Source organism: Dermacentor albipictus, chromosome 1 (genome assembly GCF_038994185.2).
Source record: "Dermacentor albipictus isolate Rhodes 1998 colony chromosome 1, USDA_Dalb.pri_finalv2, whole genome shotgun sequence".
In the NCBI taxonomy this organism is placed as follows: domain Eukaryota; kingdom Metazoa; phylum Arthropoda; class Arachnida; order Ixodida; family Ixodidae; genus Dermacentor; species Dermacentor albipictus.
The window spans coordinates 346,172,779-346,190,616 of NC_091821.1; the positions used below are offsets into that span (position 1 = coordinate 346,172,779).

The 17,838-nt window shown below is 47.7% G+C and overlaps 1 protein-coding gene across 2 annotated transcripts in view; it reads left to right on the plus strand.

Annotated features, from left to right (window-relative positions):
• The window catches only part of LOC135915571 (potassium/sodium hyperpolarization-activated cyclic nucleotide-gated channel 3-like), a 452,750-nt gene that overhangs the window by 400,040 nt on the left and 34,872 nt on the right, over positions 1 to 17,838 (plus strand). The window lies entirely within an intron of this gene.

Consider the following 17,838-nt stretch of genomic DNA (forward strand, 5'->3'; position numbering starts at 1 on the left):
CTTTGAAAAATGAAAGACGTGAACTCCACACATCTCTCAATAAGTTGTACGGAAGAACTTTCACCTTGAACAAGATCTTGAGACCATGGCATCGCATATAGCAGCTAAAAAAGGGCACAAACGGGCCCCTACAATTTACGAAGGGTATACCAGGTTGAGTGACCGCCTGCGATACAGAGCAGAGAATCGTTTCTACCTCGGCGATATCAACAGCGGACTTTCTCTTCTTCTCTTAACCTTCCTTCCCCGTTCCCCTTTCTTCAGTGCCCAGCCCTGGTTAACATCCCTGCCTTCTATCTACCCTTTTCCTCTCTCTCTCTTTCTCTCTATCTACCTCAATCTATCTATCTCTCCCGTGAATCTTTCAACCTGCTGAAAAGTGAACGAATAAAGCCAAATGATAACGCGGCGAATATGCTGACGACTTACACTAACGAAGTGGGTAATCCCTTATAGAGTTGTACGAACTAAATCGCGCTATTTTCGGTTCGCCGTCCATTTATGTAATACACGTGTTGTCGACAGATCACTTTCTAGAGTATATATACCTCCCAAAATACACTACATTTTTTTTTTAATTTGTATTCGCTTCCTCGTACATTCATCACTATAGAGCACCGCAGCGCGGAAATGTTATCGTCAACGTTTATTGCCGTAGGGCGAGGTTATCGAAAGTTGGGAGCCCCTTTCGCGTCGGTCGCGTGGCTTACACTCAGCGCCACGACGCTGTTCTCTCCCGCATATTCAGTTGGAACCATCCATCGTTCCAACTCGACGTTATGTGAAGAAAGGTGCCCGTCGCATTATTTCTACACGAATGGTTCTAGAGCGCTGCAACGAAGCTCCGCAGAGGAATGAGAAGTGACTTGCAACTTGGAACGTGCTTTCTTGGTTTCCTGCAGAAAAATAACAAAACGCCAGAAAGCGGGGTAAGAAATCCAGCTGTTTCGTAACGCAGGTGCTTCTCCTGCAATTTAAACGCGTCGCCTGATTTATAAGGTATTTCTCCGAAAGCAGTCACTCAAACTTATGAGTGACGTACGTCAGTTGGTGAGCTTGTCGGTGCAATCAGCGCAGTTACGACTATTTCTACTGTGGTGTGTTTTCTGAAAAAGAAGATTAATACTTGAGAGCCACCTTTCGAGAAATTTATGGCGGAAGTTATGCTTCAAGGTGGCGGATAACGAAGTACGGGTGGAGGTACACTCTTTTCTTCTGGGGGCCGAATTCACAAAGGTTTTCTGTTGTAAATGCTGTTTGTCAGTGGGCAGCCGACTTAGCTAATGACACATACAACACCACGAACGGTTGGAATCTGCACTTACGAACAATTCTAGCTTATGAACTTTTCTTTTTTTTCTGAATACGGGCCCAGAATGAAAAGCTATCGCGCTTGGCTATAGTTCACACGACAGCGCTGGGTCACGTTTCAATGATGCGTGGCAGCGGCAAGATAGAGGCAATCTGGCGTCAATCTATGACTGAGATTTACTGAGGCCACATCTTCAGAGTGCATTTCACTCCTTCGCGGGTTTCTGGGGAGAACTGCACCCACACTGCCTAAATGGGCTTTACGCCTGGCGTGGCATGAGGCGCAGTTTCGAGCTCTGGAAAGAAAAGAAACGGTAATGCCACGGTCTAACGTTGCGGTCGGTCATTTCTTAAGTGCCTCCGGCGTTCCGTGCCTTTCCCACTAATGCGTGTGCTTTCGGTTGTGTGTGTGCGCCCTCGACCTTCGATTTTCAAAGAGCACTCACATTACGCAGACAAGCGGGGCCGCGCAAGCTTTCCGACCGTTCTTTTCTTTTTCGTTTGTTTTTTTATTTCCTTTTACCATATGTGTTTCTTTTTTCTTGTTTATATAAGTAGGACAGCGATGCCGTAACGAGGATTTCGAACGTAGTGACAGTTTTGCGTGCATGCGCATGCGCACGCGCATTGTCAAGAATGGCGAGTTGCGCAAAAAGATTGCCACCTTGCCACCCGATTACGACAAGGGGTGCAAGACGCGCACCTCTCCCTCTCCGTCGCTGCAGCTGGGAGGCGTTCAAAGAAGCGGCCTTTGCGCTGGAACCCGCTTCCTTCCTCCAGCCCCATCGACATTGTGACGGGACGAGTTCGGTGTGTGGACAATGATTCCAGAGTTCCCCAACGCGGAGCTGATTTGACACGCCTGGTCAAGCTGCCGTGGGGACGACGTATTTTTGTGCTTCTCACGGTTCGGAGTGGCTCGGAACAATGAGCGACGCTCGATCGGCAACGATAGTTTCCCGGAACGGCACCCCGTGCGGTTGCCTCTGTGTACAGAGCGTGGTTGCCTTTGTGTACGTAAACTGATCTTCAGAGCAGCTGCGAGTTGGTGATGTGAAAACGAAGAGTCGCCGCGTCGTAGGACCGGCGCATCGAGTGTATAAAAACTGTGGTTGTGCGAATGCTGAGGACACACTTCTCTTGAGCAGTCATGTTAGACTGAGTCACTTCTCTCATGCAGTCATGTTGGACTGTTACTCTTTTTCTCAAGCAGTCATGTTAGACTGATTTAATTTCTGTAAATAAACCCTTTTCCTCGTTCTCATTGAGAAGCAGTTCTTCACTTCATCAACGATCTCAGCGTAAATAAGTTGGACGACGGCATGGGCCAGCTACCTCCGAATTCATGCCGTACTCCAATCTTGGCAAAGGACCACGGACGATGGGATTGAGCCCCCAATCCTGACAGCATGCGCGGATTCCTGCTTGTTGATAAAAAGTAGGGGATCTCTTCTTCGTTACGCCATTGGTGGAAGCAGAGCAAAAGCGTAACTTAAGACAAGCCCTCTGGTCAGTGACATCACTACGCCTCAAATGCACTAAGTTCAGCTCTGTATAAACTAGGGGCAGCATTTATGAACTAGAAAACATGTCTTTCCTAGGTACGTTATAATATGTACGTTATAATGTACGTTATAATGGTACGTCATAAATCTACGTACCATCGTGTAACGTTTTCAACGCTGCAAGTTCAATCTTTCTTTTTTTTTTCTTTTTTCTTTTGCAAGCTCGCACGCTGAAATGAAGACCTAGTTCTAAATAGATACCACGAAAGAATATGAGATTTTCTTGTCGCGAATAAAGCCTTGCCCTTTTCATTGTCTTCTCACGTGATTATTAGGCAATCAGTTTAATTATAGAGTTGATTATGCTACGCCTTTACGTCCATCCATACGTGTAGATGCGCAAGCATTCGACCGTGTCTAGAACGGGAAGTCTGCTTGTTCAATATGTTAAACAGGACATAGGATTCATTCTCTCATGCCAAGCTCAAATTTTCTCGTTACGGAAATGCGTCTTTCCTTGCCGAAACCTAACGTATGTGCTTCAACGAGATATGGAAAGGGAATAATGCAACCGAAAGAATTCATAATAAACTAGAACCGATTTGGATAGTATGCATTACGATAGAAGAACATAGTGTTGGCAAGATAAAGGAGAGCCAATGAAGAAGGCACAGTCATACTTGCGCCCTGCTTTATCTTGACGTCACACGCGGCACCCAAGCCCTGCGCTGGTAAGAAGCCTGTATACGCAGCTGGAACTGTGTAGATTAGCGGATTTACGCCAACTGAGAACTGCGGTCAAATCGCGGACGCTTGTCCTTTAGGTATCACGTGTTGCATACCCACAGGCGTAAGCGATTATGCTTTCAACCAGGCATTCCTTTTCTCGAGAAGTCATATTATCACTGTGCACTTCCCAAATATGCTGTGTTTTGTTTTTTCTTTAATTCATCCCCACGTCCGCCCCCAATTATGTGCCCGGCCCAGAATCACGCCGCTCCCCATGTATCCTCCCTGTTTCCCACTTCTCGCACTTTCATTTCCTCTGTACACAAAACTTATAGACGCGACGCGCCCTCCTAGCGCTACCAGCAGGAGGTACCGCATTCCTCCGCTAGTGGTCAGCCACCTAAAGTTTCATGTTACGACTATAAGGCTGGGCAAACGCTCTGCCGCGCTGAGCATTATCACCATCCGGGAAGGTGCAACACGGCCACCACGACCACCATCACCTGGACGTAGGCGACAGCTGACTATAGGAGCGCTGCGACAGCAACAGAGAGGTTGCGTATATGCTTCACCACCCGCTTTCCAAACGCTGTACAGCTAGCTTTCCACCGGCAGCGCCAGCGGTTAAGGGCTCGCCACTTCCGCAACCACCGCGCGCCCGCGTGCGAAACGACAAAACGCGAACAGTGCTTTCGTCTTTTCCCCTGCAGCTCTCTCGTACGCACCGACGTATAAGCCGCACCCCTCTCCCCTTTCGTACTCCTCATCAACGTCGCTGCTGGACGTGTTCCAGCGGCATATAACGCATATAACAGGCAGCACTGCCGGCGGCACGAAACTCGCGCCCATCGCGACAGGCACCGCCTCCCCGGCCAAGGCCGGCGAATCGGCGCCGCAATGGAGAAAACGCTCGCGGCCGGCGCAGTTAGGTGTAATACGCAGGGAGGACGACTACGCGACGACGTGCGTACGTGTATCAAGTATACGTACGTACACCGCGGTACCGCTGCCGCCGCCGGCACCGTCGCCGGCGCATCGAGCAGCCAGCGAGCGAGGCAGCCGGCCACCATTTACAGCCGGCCTCGAGGCCTTGGCGGGCCGCCAACGACACCGCGCACGTTACGTGAGATAGCGTCATTTCCGCTCGCCGTTTACGTCTCTCTGGCTGCGTGCGGGTCAGAAGCAACTCCATCCCCCCCAACCCCCACCAAACCGCCTCTCTTTTTTTCCGTTATTTTGTTTTTCTGTCTTCCAGCACCTCTAAACAGTTCCCGCTGACCTTTCTTCAACTTCCCCAACAACCTCCTATCCGTCTCTTCTCCTTACCGTTCGTGCCCTTAACGATAGCGCGGTGAGGCTGCTCCCGCAAGGCATGGGAGCGTTCCCGAAAACGAAACGCCGTGTCACGGGGCGACACAGCGCGCTTTTATACCTGGACCCCCACCGCTTGCCCAACTTTTCCCTTTTGCGGGCGTGGCCCTGGAATGACTTTGGCGTAATTAGCGGGGCGCCCGAGGTGGCGCAAATACCGCCCTGAATACACGCATATATATATATATATATATATATATATATATATATATATATATATATATATATATATATATATATATATATATATATATATATATCAAGATTTATCCCTATTTTTCTCTCGTTTCCGTGCTGTGCGTTTCTGTGAGTAGCTTTACTTGTAAACGAGACTCCTTATGTTTGCAGCGTGGTGTTCGGTCCTACAGTTGCTTCAGCTATTCGAATAGCCGGACATAAGCACACAGGGAAAATACTGAAGTCTGAAGACGTTTTTCAGAAGGTGTAGTTATTTCCACAAAACACTGGTATGTAAAAACGCTATAGCATTAACAACCACTAGTAGTGACTCCAAGTAAGTGCTAATAATAATGCAGAACTAACAAATGCGCCAAGTTCGACCTGCTTAATAATAAACACGTTTTCAAGCGTTCTAATCAGCTCACAACTGTAGATGCACTCATGGTAGGCGTCTGCGCAGAATTGAGAGAAGGGAGGAGTCATCTGGATGCACAGAGCACGCTCGACGGGTATAGAGAGAGTGTTCCCCCTCGTTCCTCTCTCTCTCTCTATCTTTCTCTCTCTCTTTGTTTTATCTCTCTTTCTATACCCAGCTGATTCCACTGGCACGTAACGAGCAGTAAACGAGATAGAGAAAAAACGATGAAAATAAAAAAGATTCTGAAGGGTTGCGCGGGTCTCGAGCGAGGCCTAAATGTGGCTTTGCACGACGGCGCGACAGCGTTGCCTAACGGGACCACCGTGGAACAGCAGGCACTCATTTCGCGGTCTACGGCTCGTCCAACAATATGTTCGACGTTTCCTCGGGCGCCGCCGCTGAGACTGAGATGTACAGGGCAGAAAGAGCGCTCTAGCTCGTTTTCCGTTGCATCGACCAGCTTTCTTTACACCCCGTCTGGAGTGCGTTACGCACGGAAAGGGAAAGGGAAACAGCCGGCATTGCGAGGTTCTCGTGGAAGGAGGAGCTCCGCGAACGATTGCGTGCGTGTTGGCACCGAGAGGCAAGCATGCGGCGACGCGGAGATGGAGCGGAGGAATCGTCGTCGTCGCAATATGGAAGCAGGAGGGATCAAAACGTCGTTTGGAGAGAGCGAGCGAGGTAGTTGTTGTATGTGTGTGTGTGCGTGCGTGCGTGCGTGTGTGGTGGCGCAGCACTCTGGCGGAAAGCGTCACTCGGCCAAATCGCGAGCTTGTTCTCCTGAGGCACCCCGCGCGTGGGCGCGGTATATGCGTGTCGGCACTAAGTGCCCCGTCAAGCGAATATCAGCAGAAAGTGAGGCGATAGAGAACAGGAAAACGTACACCGTTGGAACCGATATAGCGGGAAGCTCTGCAATAAAGGTAAAGGGAGAAAAAGGAACCGGCTTGACCGGGCTGCCACCGGCCAAAGGAGAGCCGTCGCCTTATTGGCGAGCGCACGTCACTGCAAGCTGCATCGGCTCTCTCGGCCGCCGCTGCTGCCATTGTTCCGTCGTCATGCACAGCGCACCACCGTACAGCACATTCCGATGCAGCGGTAACAAGGGTGCTCCACTACACCGTCGCTTACGAGACGAAGTCCAGGGCTCGCCAGCGAGCAGCGGTGCTATTATGTTGGAAGGCCGTGACATTTTGTTGCCGAGGAAGATAAAAGAAACAATGACAAAAAAAAACTTTATTTTTTTCAGACTCCCGCCAAGCGTCCCCCGCCCGCGCGAACGCGTTTAGCTAATGAACCTTCTTGCGGACACTTGAGCCCGCCGAAGGACGCGGGAAAGGGGTGAAACATGAAGCCTGGCAGCGTTGGGGGGAGTTGGGAAGTGAAGGACGAGGGAGGAGACAGGGGAGTTCCATATTTTGTGCGCGTGAGCCGCCTCCGTATGAGCGCCAACGCTGCGACGGAGCGAAGCGGAGCCGCAGTCGTTTCGGGGCGCTTTGCTCTCGCGGCGCAATCACGTTGATACGTGTACGCCCTCGCACGCGCGTCCCTCTGACGTCAGCTTTCATTCATGTACGCGTCGATAGCATCGATACGGCCGCGTTAGCGCGGCAGCTCCTACTCTCGCGGTATATTACCAACACGGTCTTTTCTGTTCCGTTCTTTGTCTTTCTTTCTTTCTTTCTTTCTCTGCACCTTTGTTTCGCTGTTTCGCTGTTGTGCCGCAAGTGTCACGTTGCGCATTGATCAAGCCGCTTTTTAGTTAGTTAGTTAGTTAGTTAGTTAGTTAGTTAGTTAGTTAGTTAGTTAGTTAGTTAGTTAGTTAGTTAGTTAGTTAGTTAGTTAGTTAGTTAGTTAGTTAGTTAGTTAGTTAGTTAGTTAGTTAGTTAGTTAGTTAGCAACGCATGATTGTCATGATACTTAGGGCAAAATGTAACATAAGGTAATCACCTGACGAGGACTCTAGAACCTTATTAGCATTCATTGCACGAAATATTCACATAAAGAACTGAAATTTACCTACAGAGTGTACGTTAATAACTGCAAGAAATAACAAGAGAATTTCGCCTACTACAGTGGGCACAGGCAAGTAACAGTCACAGAATATACAACCGGTAAACCCATGACAACAATACGCTCAGTAAATAGAAAGGAGCGCAACCTGGAACACGGGTGAAGAAAGAGAATGGGACGGAAGGGCGCACTTCTTCATACTGACTGAAGACGCACCAACAAACCAATGGCCTACACGTAGTACAAGAAGACAATGTGCAACCAGTATACAATTACAAGCGATATACAACAATAAACAACCAGTAATTTAATAAACTAGTAACGCATATTTTGCTACTTCTTGGTGACTTTTCGTTTTCCTTTCTTTCTTTTTTTTGAGTAAAATAAAACACTTTTTTTTTCTGATAAAGCGCAAACCTGGGTAGTTAGGGCGATTTAGGATGTCCAGTCATTGACAATGGGGCCTCCTTCATTACTTCCATGATTTACAGAACAGTAACCATTATATTATGACAGAGATAAAGAGTAGGCAAGAGAGGGAGGGGGGATATAAAAAAGGCAGAAATGTTAACCAGTCAAGGGTCTAGTTAGCTGCCCTACGCTGGGGATAGGGAGAAGGGGAAGAAAAAGACAGAGAAGGGAGAGAGAGAGAATGTCAATACTTGAGTGAAAGCTGCTCGTGCAAACCAGACGTTCTGAGAAAGCACGAAAGTGCCTTCACTGCCTTCTGAGCCGATGATCGGTGGAGACGGTGCTCTAGTACTGTCTGTTCACTCAGAGAACGATCGTTTAGTTCCCTCAATGTGTTGGACAAAGATTGTCTTTGTGCTTGAAATTGAGGACAGTGGCACAATAAGTGGTCAATGTTCTCTTTGCATCCGCAAACATCACATGCAGAACTATTAGCCATTCCAATTAGCGCTGAGTCGGCATTCGTGAAGGCAACTCCCAGCCACAACCGACATAGAAGAGACGCTTCGCGTCGGTGCAGTCCGGACGGAGGTCCGAGTTTCAGTGAAGGGTTTAGTCTGTGCAGTCTTGTGCGCCTTGTATGTACGGTATTCCACTCTGCTAAGGAGATCGTGCGTGCTAGAATGCCAAGTTGTCTCGCAGCGTCGGTCCTTGAGAGAGGTATGGGGACGCAGCGGTCTTCTTTGTTTGACGTCCGAGCTGCCTTATCTGCGTCATCATTTCCAATGATACCGCAATGACCTGGTATCGATTGAAATAAGATATAATGGTCTTTTTCTCTCAAGTAATGGACAACTTCCACGATTTCGCACGTGAGCTGACCGTGAGTTCTATGTCGGAGAAACGACTGTGCACCTTGCAAGGCCGGCCTTGAATCGCAGAAGACTGTCCATTTTTAGAGGACTTTCAGCATTTATCACATGAAGCGCGTCATGGATAGCCGCGAACTCTCCAGCTGTAGACGTAGTGACATGGGAAGTCCTGAACCGCTGGGTTAATCTCATTGTTGGTATAACTGCAGCGCCACCGAAACTGGTCGATGTAGTTGCACCATCAGTATAGACGTGCGTACAGTCAGTGTATTTCTCGATGAGTACAGTTGCTTGAGTGCTGATGCTGGCAAGTCCGGCTTTTTCTGAAATCATGGGATTGTAAGGTTTACTTAAGTACGGCTCGCACACCATGGAGAAATTGAAGGTCTTGCCGCAGGTGCGTAACCTGACCTGAGAGAGGCACGTTGCGCAAAGACAGTTCCACTGAATGTCGTGTGGGGCCTTTCTACTGGGAGGCTTGCGAGGTGGTGGGTACGGGTCCGGGAGAAGTGTCTTATGTGGACGCGCATTGTTTCAATGGTAATGTGCGTTCTAACAGTGTAATCTTGAGCGACTGCAATAACTTCAGTCGTTGACGCACTCCGCGGCAGACCAAGGCATATCTTGAGGGCTTGGGCTTGGATGCCTTGGATTGTATTCAGGTTAGTTCTGCAGGTGTTGGAGATTACCGGTAGGCTGTACCGCAAGAATCCGATAAAGAGGACCCTATACAGTTGCAGCATAGATTGTATTGACACCCCCCGGGCCTTTCCTGCTAAAAACTTAAACGTATGGCAAATTCCTGTCAGGCTAAGCATATATACAATGTATATAGACAGAGAAGCTACAGACGAGACGGCGGATCAACAACAACCACGCTCGCCTTGCCGATCGTCGTAATCGTCCTCTTGCTGAGTGCCTTCTTCAATCAGCGAGAATGGCCTGTAACATATGCAACAAATGAGTTTAACTTTAAAGAGGGATAAGAAGAAGAGATTGGAAGCAACGTACACTCTTGCAGCTGCTCTATTTCACCTTTCGTAAAATAAAAGTTATTGTCATACACCTGAACTGGCATTTTTAACATATGCAAATATTAATTCATTGATTTGTCTTACACTAACGCTGTCCGCAAATGCACCCTATGAGTTCGAATACATGTCTAAACCAATAAAACAGTTTCTCACCGCGATAAACTTCCTCCTTTCAAGGCTTGAAGCAGGTAATTAGAGTGACCAAAATATCTTATGCGAGCGCCCACATTTCTTTTTCTTGCATTCCCTTTTATAGTACAAGAGGGTTTACGTGTAATTATTAAAACTGTTTGTTAATGTCTCGTGTCCTTAACCTTAACTCGCTACCTTGAGAACGTGCGAAAGAATATAGACATGAGTTCACAACATACCCAAAGTACACACACAAATTCTGCATGAAGCATCAAAAACCTGGAAAAAGCTTGCCTCTCTTCCTTTTTTCTTTATTTAAGTCGGAGGAAAAGGGCGCATTTTCCGGTGTTACATTACCGAAAACACTACGCTCGAGGCATCAATTTAGACACGAAGTTTGCTTTAAAGCTTCTCACAACAATGGTTCGCGTAATTTCATTACAGCGAAAACATGCACTGCGTCCGAAGAGTATTCCGTCCTAGAACGACGAATCTTTTCCTTTTCTTCTTCTTTTTTCCATGCGACTTGCTCATGAAAATGCGAGAGAAAGGAAAAAAGTTTTCGTTTGCTCGTCTAAACGAGCTGAAAATTGGGCGGCAGATTCGCTGAGAAACGTCAGAGAGCGAGAGATCGAAAAAAGGATAACACCACGCAGAGACAAATAGAAAGAAGCGGGCGATGCGGGGACCCGAAAGAAAAATTCACCCGTTTCGAGATAGCGGCGGGCGAATATAGCAAGCGCCTTTCCGCGTCGCATCATTCCCTCTTCCTGCCCAATGTGACTCGGGAAGAACCCGCTTGCCCGGGATGAGCTAGAGCTTGCGCGACGTGCTGACCCCCAACGCGTGACGGCGCGACTGGACCCAACGAAAAGAGCGCGGCATTCTGCGGAGCAGCCGAGCCGCCAACGGAGCGGACGTCGCGCGATTTCGGGTGTGCAAAGAGCGACTGGGTGACTCGAAGCGGCTGCACAACACTGCCGCCCGCATTGCGTGTTATCCGGGGTGTTACAGTGGGTGCAAGCAGCGGGCTACCACTTGTTGAATCTGCGTAGGAATTAAGGCGTATAGTCCAACTTTATGCGTAGTCCTTTGTTAAATTTCACTACGTTAGAGACCCCCAAAAACGGGGTATTACATAAGGAGTGGGATATACAGTGAACGAGCAAACTACCACGATAGCAGTCTTCAGATACATAAGAGGTAAGTTACACCTGTTAAAAACGACGATAGGCAGGTGATGGCGGAATTATGTGCAGGGGAAGGCGGTTCCGTGCAGTGGCTGCCGGGAAAAAAAGAACGATGAGATAATTTTTCACTGTACGGGCACGTGGACACATAACTTGTCAAGGATGACCAATACGGCTAGATGTGCGCGCAGGGCCTGAAATATAAAATGTTCTCGGTTAAGAAAAGAATAATCGAGCTTTTGGAAGACGGACACGCTTGCAATGCGACGGCGTAAAGAAAGGAAGTGAATCAGATTGAGCTTTCAGAGATGAAGTGCTAACGTCATATGAGTACACGGAATGAACGAACCTGATAGCAAGACTTTGAACTGATTCAATGGGCGTTTTTTGAATATGCTAGGTGTGGGTCCTATAGGGCGGACGCGTACTCCAGTTTTGATTTTACAAGCGATTTATAAGCCACGCAGTAATTTTACACGAGGCGCTGCATGGCGCATTTAGGTATCCTATAGGATCCGGTTTAGCTGATGAGATGACGTTAGCAGCATGCGCTCGCCTAGACAAGTCGTTAGAGAGGGTTAGCCTATAATTTTAAAACGCGGGACTAGTTCAACAGGGACGCTAGTAATTGTGTACGAAAAGACGAAGGGACGACGTTGGCGCGTAAACGAGATTGCTTTACATTTATTAGGATTCAGCGTCGTGAGCTATTTATCACACAATTACTTCATTGTGCAGTATATACACACAGTCGTCGATGAACCCACGCGTGTTACAGGAAACGGAAAGCGACAAGTCGTTTTTGTAAATAAGAAATTATTATTATTATTATTATTATTATTATTATTATTATTATTATTATTATTATTATTATTATTATTATTATTATTATTATTATTATTATTATTATTATTTGTTTTAAACACATATATACAATTAACAGGAGAGGGAAAGCGAGGATCAGGCTGGCAACTGCCACCGGAAGGGGCACAACGCCTGCCTACTCTTTAGAAGGGAGGTGAGTGCAGCACAGAAATAGAAGATAGGGAGGAGGGAAGTTGTTTCCATCCAGAAACGATTAAAGGAAGAGCAACAGGACAAATCTGAAAAAATTAGGTAGAACACACAGTACAGATCATACACAGTAGTGCCGGTCGCTGAAGGTCACGATACTACAGAATGTTGAATAGAATAGTTTCGACGCTACAATCGCGAACCTAAGTTAGTTAACTCTAGAAAAGTAAGTAGAGCGCGATATAAGGAAGAGAACGAAAAGATTACGGAACCTTGGGGGACGCCTAACGTAACTGCAAGTGCGGTCGGTGTATAAACGTACAAAAAAAGCGATCAGTGCGTTGGTATATTTTGAAACACAAAGACGAGCCCATCTTGAAAAGCAGAGATGACATTGCCTGATCATCGAACAGCCTGCCCTCACCATAGAGTTTCATATCTATGGCCCTCACAAAGTTCTTGTCGCAGTCTACATCGGTTGGCATGATAATCTGGTGAACTAGCGCAGTTATTGCTACTTTGCACAGGACTCACGCATCTATTTCAGTGTTGTTACGAACAGAGTACATTGGTGCAAGGTAAAGGGAGAGGTCGAATGCGTCAGCTCACTGTGTGCGCTACCGCGCGTGAGCGGTTGGTCGGGCCGGAGTCTGTGTTAACAAGACCGACATTTGGGATAGTTAGCCGTGGTTCATCCTTAACTGAAGCGGCGCACGCGAGTGTGCGTCGTTTTCTTTCCTTCTTTCTTTCGGTCTCGTGCCTTGCTTTCGCTGCTCCGCCAAAAAGTGAATCAGAATCCGTGCACGTGTACATGTAGGAACTTTAGGGGGATGGGTTTGCAGTGCTCGCTTGCCAACATCGTTTCAGGGAGATCCGTGTTCCTCGGCATTCTATCCACGAACATTACGGTCTTCCGCGTGATTTTTTTTTTCTTTTTTCGACTTGGCGTGCTGTGGTGCATGTGACGGGTTGGGCTCGCACCGCTGGTCGAGTCTGTACGCGTTCCCCACCGTGGTCCCACCGGGGTCCGGTCGCTGGACGCGGGCCAGGCGACGGCACCCTCCCTCTCCTCCCTTTCGTCCTCTTCGAGTCCGATCCGGCGGCCCCAGGCGCGAGGCGAGCGTGTGCTGTTCGCCGGCGTCGCCGGCAACGATCGATTTCGGCCCCTGTCCCTCCACCCTCGCGTCTTTTTCGCGCTTCTTGGCGGCGGCGGCGGCGGTGGTGGTGCCGTGCCCCCTTTTGCTTCCCGCTGCCTCCCCTCCCTCTCGGCGTCCCGCACCGCCGCCAGTCACTTTCTGCGGGAACTCTCCCCCGTCGCGCGTTCGCGCTACTCGCTGTCGTCATCCTCGTCGAAGGCGCAGCCGTGTATAGGCGCGGCGTGGCACCGCTCCCTCTCTCTCCCTCAACCGCCGCACAACCTCGCGCCTCTCCGCCTTCCCCCCACGAAGTGTCCTGTCGCCGTCTAGTCTGCGACGGATAACCGCTCCCCGGTCGCCACGGCCGGACGTTTCGTGCCGCGACAGTTTTTCAAGCTCGGCTTCAGAATCGGCTTATACGCGGGGACGAACGACTTGGGGAGGGAAGATTCGAGCGTCCCCTTGCAGTTCTGCGTTCGTCCTTCACTGTCTGTGCGTCCACGCACTGTCCTGTAGCTTCGCGCCTGCGAGAATGAGGAAGCGGCGAGATTATGAGTGCTAAAGCTTTACGCGTAGTCCGATTTGGTCGGTTTATCATGCAAGCTTGCTTTCGTTTTCTTGTCTTCCTTTCTTCCTTGTCTAAATTTTTTTTTGTCTATTCTGGTGTTACAGCATGCGTACTATAGCGGCTTGAGAGTGAGGTACGCACACACATGCGCGTACTTGTTCACGCGCAGAACAACAGAAAAAGTAACACATGCAGGGGCCCTAACGAAAAGATTGACACCGCCAAGGCCTAGAGGTCGGCACAATATACTCTTTATTTTCCGTTTGGCAATCATAAAATTCGAGCGAAGATATAAGTAGTAGAAAACCGTTTGAGATTTTACTCACGCAAAAGCCACATCCTTAAGCTTATAGTTACCTTTACGTGATGTGAGCAGCCAAAACGTGTACATAGTTTCTCTGCGTGTAACATCATTCGATGTAGTACGTCACCGCGCTTTGTACCTGACATTTAGTATGTTACTTATGTTACCTGAACATAAATAGGTTGACGAATGTAAAAATAACTTTCGAAGCGAAAAAAATCGTAATAAAGCTTTTTTTCTTTCGGGCAGCCACGCCTCAACTTCCTGCGCGAAATCTCGAAAACATAATAGAAGTAAAGGCGTGGCTATTGCGGCGCGTCTATACGGTACATAGATCAATTTAAAATCCCCAGTGGAGCGTAGCAAACCACGGACGCTCGCCTGGTTGGCCGCATTCCTTCCTTTCCTGTTCCATGCTTTCTCTCTCCTACACTCAAGACCACCAAGAACAATCCGCAGAAGAAACTGACACGCCGCTTTCCTGTTATTATTTCGTTTAAATAATTATTCCTGAGAAACTACTATCGCGGCATCCCTGTTCAACAGTACCACAGCCCCCAGTACATGGTTTTACACTTTATGGTCCACTTTACAAAATGCACGCAAAGCCATCTTCTTCTGTGATGTGCTGGCACGGACGCGACATATTACTTCCTTTTCTTCCGTCGCGTCCTTGGTGTGCTGCCGACTCTAAATCAATATCGACCTGACCATTCTGCCACTTTACAAAAAAAAAAAAAAACGGCACGAAAGCAACCAAGCTCTGACGGAGCTCAAACAGCAGCAACATGAACGCTGCAACAAAAGAGCACCGTCAAAGGCAGCATGCCTCGGGGCTCAGCCGGTGACGACGTAAAAGTTTAGCCACTGAGTGCATCAACGCCATCCCGTCCGGTCGAAGCACGCGCTCCAACGCACTCGCTGACGTCTTGTCTGCTCGCCCGCCCAGCGATGCCAATTCCGTCTCTTCCTCGCGCAGGGAAAATCGTTACTACGGCACAGTGAACGTTATTTTCTGGCTCGTAAACGGTAATGTGGAAAGTGGTACCAGCGTACGCGTTTTCAAGTGTTTTAGTGCCATCGGTGCATATGCGGCATCAGAAACCGCGCGCATCTATCTATCTATCTATCTATCTATCTATCTATCTATCTATCTATCTATCTATCTATCTATCTATCTATCTATCTATCTATCTATCTATCTATCTATCTATCTATCTATCTATCTATCTATCTATCTATCTATTTCTTTGTTATTCCCCTCACTTCAAGCGCAAGTTAAGGAGCAGGATGCTAACCTGTTACTCAAGTGATATTGCGCAACAAAAAACGACGTAAGAGAAGACACACCAAGCGCTTGGTGTGTTTTCTTCTCTTACGACGTTTTTTATTGCGCAATATCACTTGAGTAATGGATTACCAACTTGCCCGGAATGCTGCTCTCATTAAGTTTATGCCAACCTGGTTACCCTCCTTACCTTTCTTGCTATTCTTCGATCGCCGGTGCAATCCTTTATGTGCACCTTCCTTTAGTCCACTTGCCATTCGTTACCTCGAATCAAGCACGCCAGCGTCAGGCTCTCTTGTGGTCTGTGGTCGCTGGTGGTCACGTGCCCCTCGAGAGAGAGAGAGAGAGCAGCGTTCAAAGTTCTCCTCCGCCGTAAACGCGAGTAATATGAATGTTGAATGCATACACCCTTTCCCCGTATCGCTCCTCCCTCTCTCTCCCCCTTTAAGGGTGCCTCGAAGAGCGTCCGGAATGCAACGTTCGTAATGACGCCTGGCACGATCAGTGCGTAAACACTGCTCCCTTATTGGAGCATTTACGTATTTTCCCACGTCATTATGATGACAAGGATAAAACAGAAGCACGCATTTTAACTAAGCGAGGACAAGATGATGCCAATGGCAGCAGAACAGCTACAAAATCACAATTTATCTACAATGCAAGTACAAAAGGAAGGGAGCTGCTCTGATTTCTCACGATTACTTAATTGCACCTAATGTAATCACTTTGTTCCGGGGCTTAAAAGAGATTGCGAAATGCTGCAAGTAGTTTTGCCGGCGTGTTTGCAGCGCGAAATTTCCTGTCGCGAAGACGCACAGTTTGCAGTACCAAGCCACGGGCAGTTTGTAATTAAGGCTTGAGAAGGAGTAAGTGCCTGCATATAAAACAAGAGCAGTGACTCGCGATCAATATGCCGCCTCTGCTAATTAGTGTACCGTGGGTCCTCGTACACTGCACTTATTGGACGGCACTGATAGCCTCAAAACTTTCTTTCCTCTTGTTGTGTTACGCCGCTCTGGTGAAAACTCTCAGCGTTGCTGTATATTAGCGGCTAGAGGATTCGTCCTCAGTAAGAAGCAAAAGGCTCAACAATATGGTTTCTGAAAAATCAGTTTGAGATTGCTGTACTTAACAACCCTCTTGCGTAAACAAGATCGCGGAAACATGGGTTAAACGAGCCCGCATCGCGATAACAGTTAGGACATTGAAAAGAGCCAAATCTTTCGGGAAAAATAAAAACGGGCACTTCTTTTTTCTTTATCCTTCCAGCTCAGGGATGATTAAGCTGTGTGTGTGTTAGGGACAACTTCGTCGTGGCGATGTTGTGGGAAATGTTTCTGACATACAGCGACTTCCAAGCTTTTAAGCGCGGAAAAAGACGACAAATTTGCGTAGAGGAGAGAGGTAAATCGCTAATTTTACTATCTGAACTTTGTTGTGTCGAAAGTAGTGCATCTATGTCACGCGCATATTTGGCGTAGGCGAAAAGAATATCGCCTAGCAGGGACAACACAATGGAAAGACAACAAGCCATTGATCTAAGATTACAACGCGTCGTACACGAAGTCCATCGCTTGCGCACATATGTGTGATGAAATTGCCACTGACAGAGTTCTCGCCCCTCTTCTTTTTCTGAAAGATGTCTCTAGAAATTCACGCGTCAGAGCTCACTTCCTTGTGCATTTCTGTATATATACGTATTTCTTCTCTATGTCTTTCTCATGCACATTTCGGCAATAGTTGTGAACATTAAACAAATTAAGCTCTCGCTGTGCATATTGAGCGAGGATTAAATGAATACATTGTTGCGCTAATAGGAAAATAAAGACTTAGGAGGGCAAGTAAGAAACAATAGGTCGAGCGCTGCATTTCGCATGTCGTCTTCGCTTTTGTACGTCATATCTAGGAACGTTCTTGTTAAACAAAAACGTTCGGCGTAGTATGAAATAAGTCCAAATATTTTAAATATATGTTATATAAAAACTTTATAGGGTACTTCGTGGTGACAGTCTAAATAAATTTTTGTTGAGGAACGTTGGTTTAAGAAAGCCGCAGCTCATTGCAAATATTTGTGACAACCAAGCGAAACCCGATAGCCGACATTAAAAGCACGCACTGCCAAGCGCCTGGCGCGCTTCTCTTCTCATTGCTTGCGATTTACTTCTCTGGAGAGGGAGCCCATTTTTGAGAGGGAGAGTATTACTGTGTTCTTGTACTCCTCTTTCTTCACTGCGAGTTACTGTTCTTACAGCTATGAACCTAATTTGCGATAGACAACGTTTCGTTAGCATGTAGGAAGAAAACATTTTGCTCCGTCATGCCACTTTGTTCATCTTTCGTCCTCATAGAGGTGAGGTCTTCC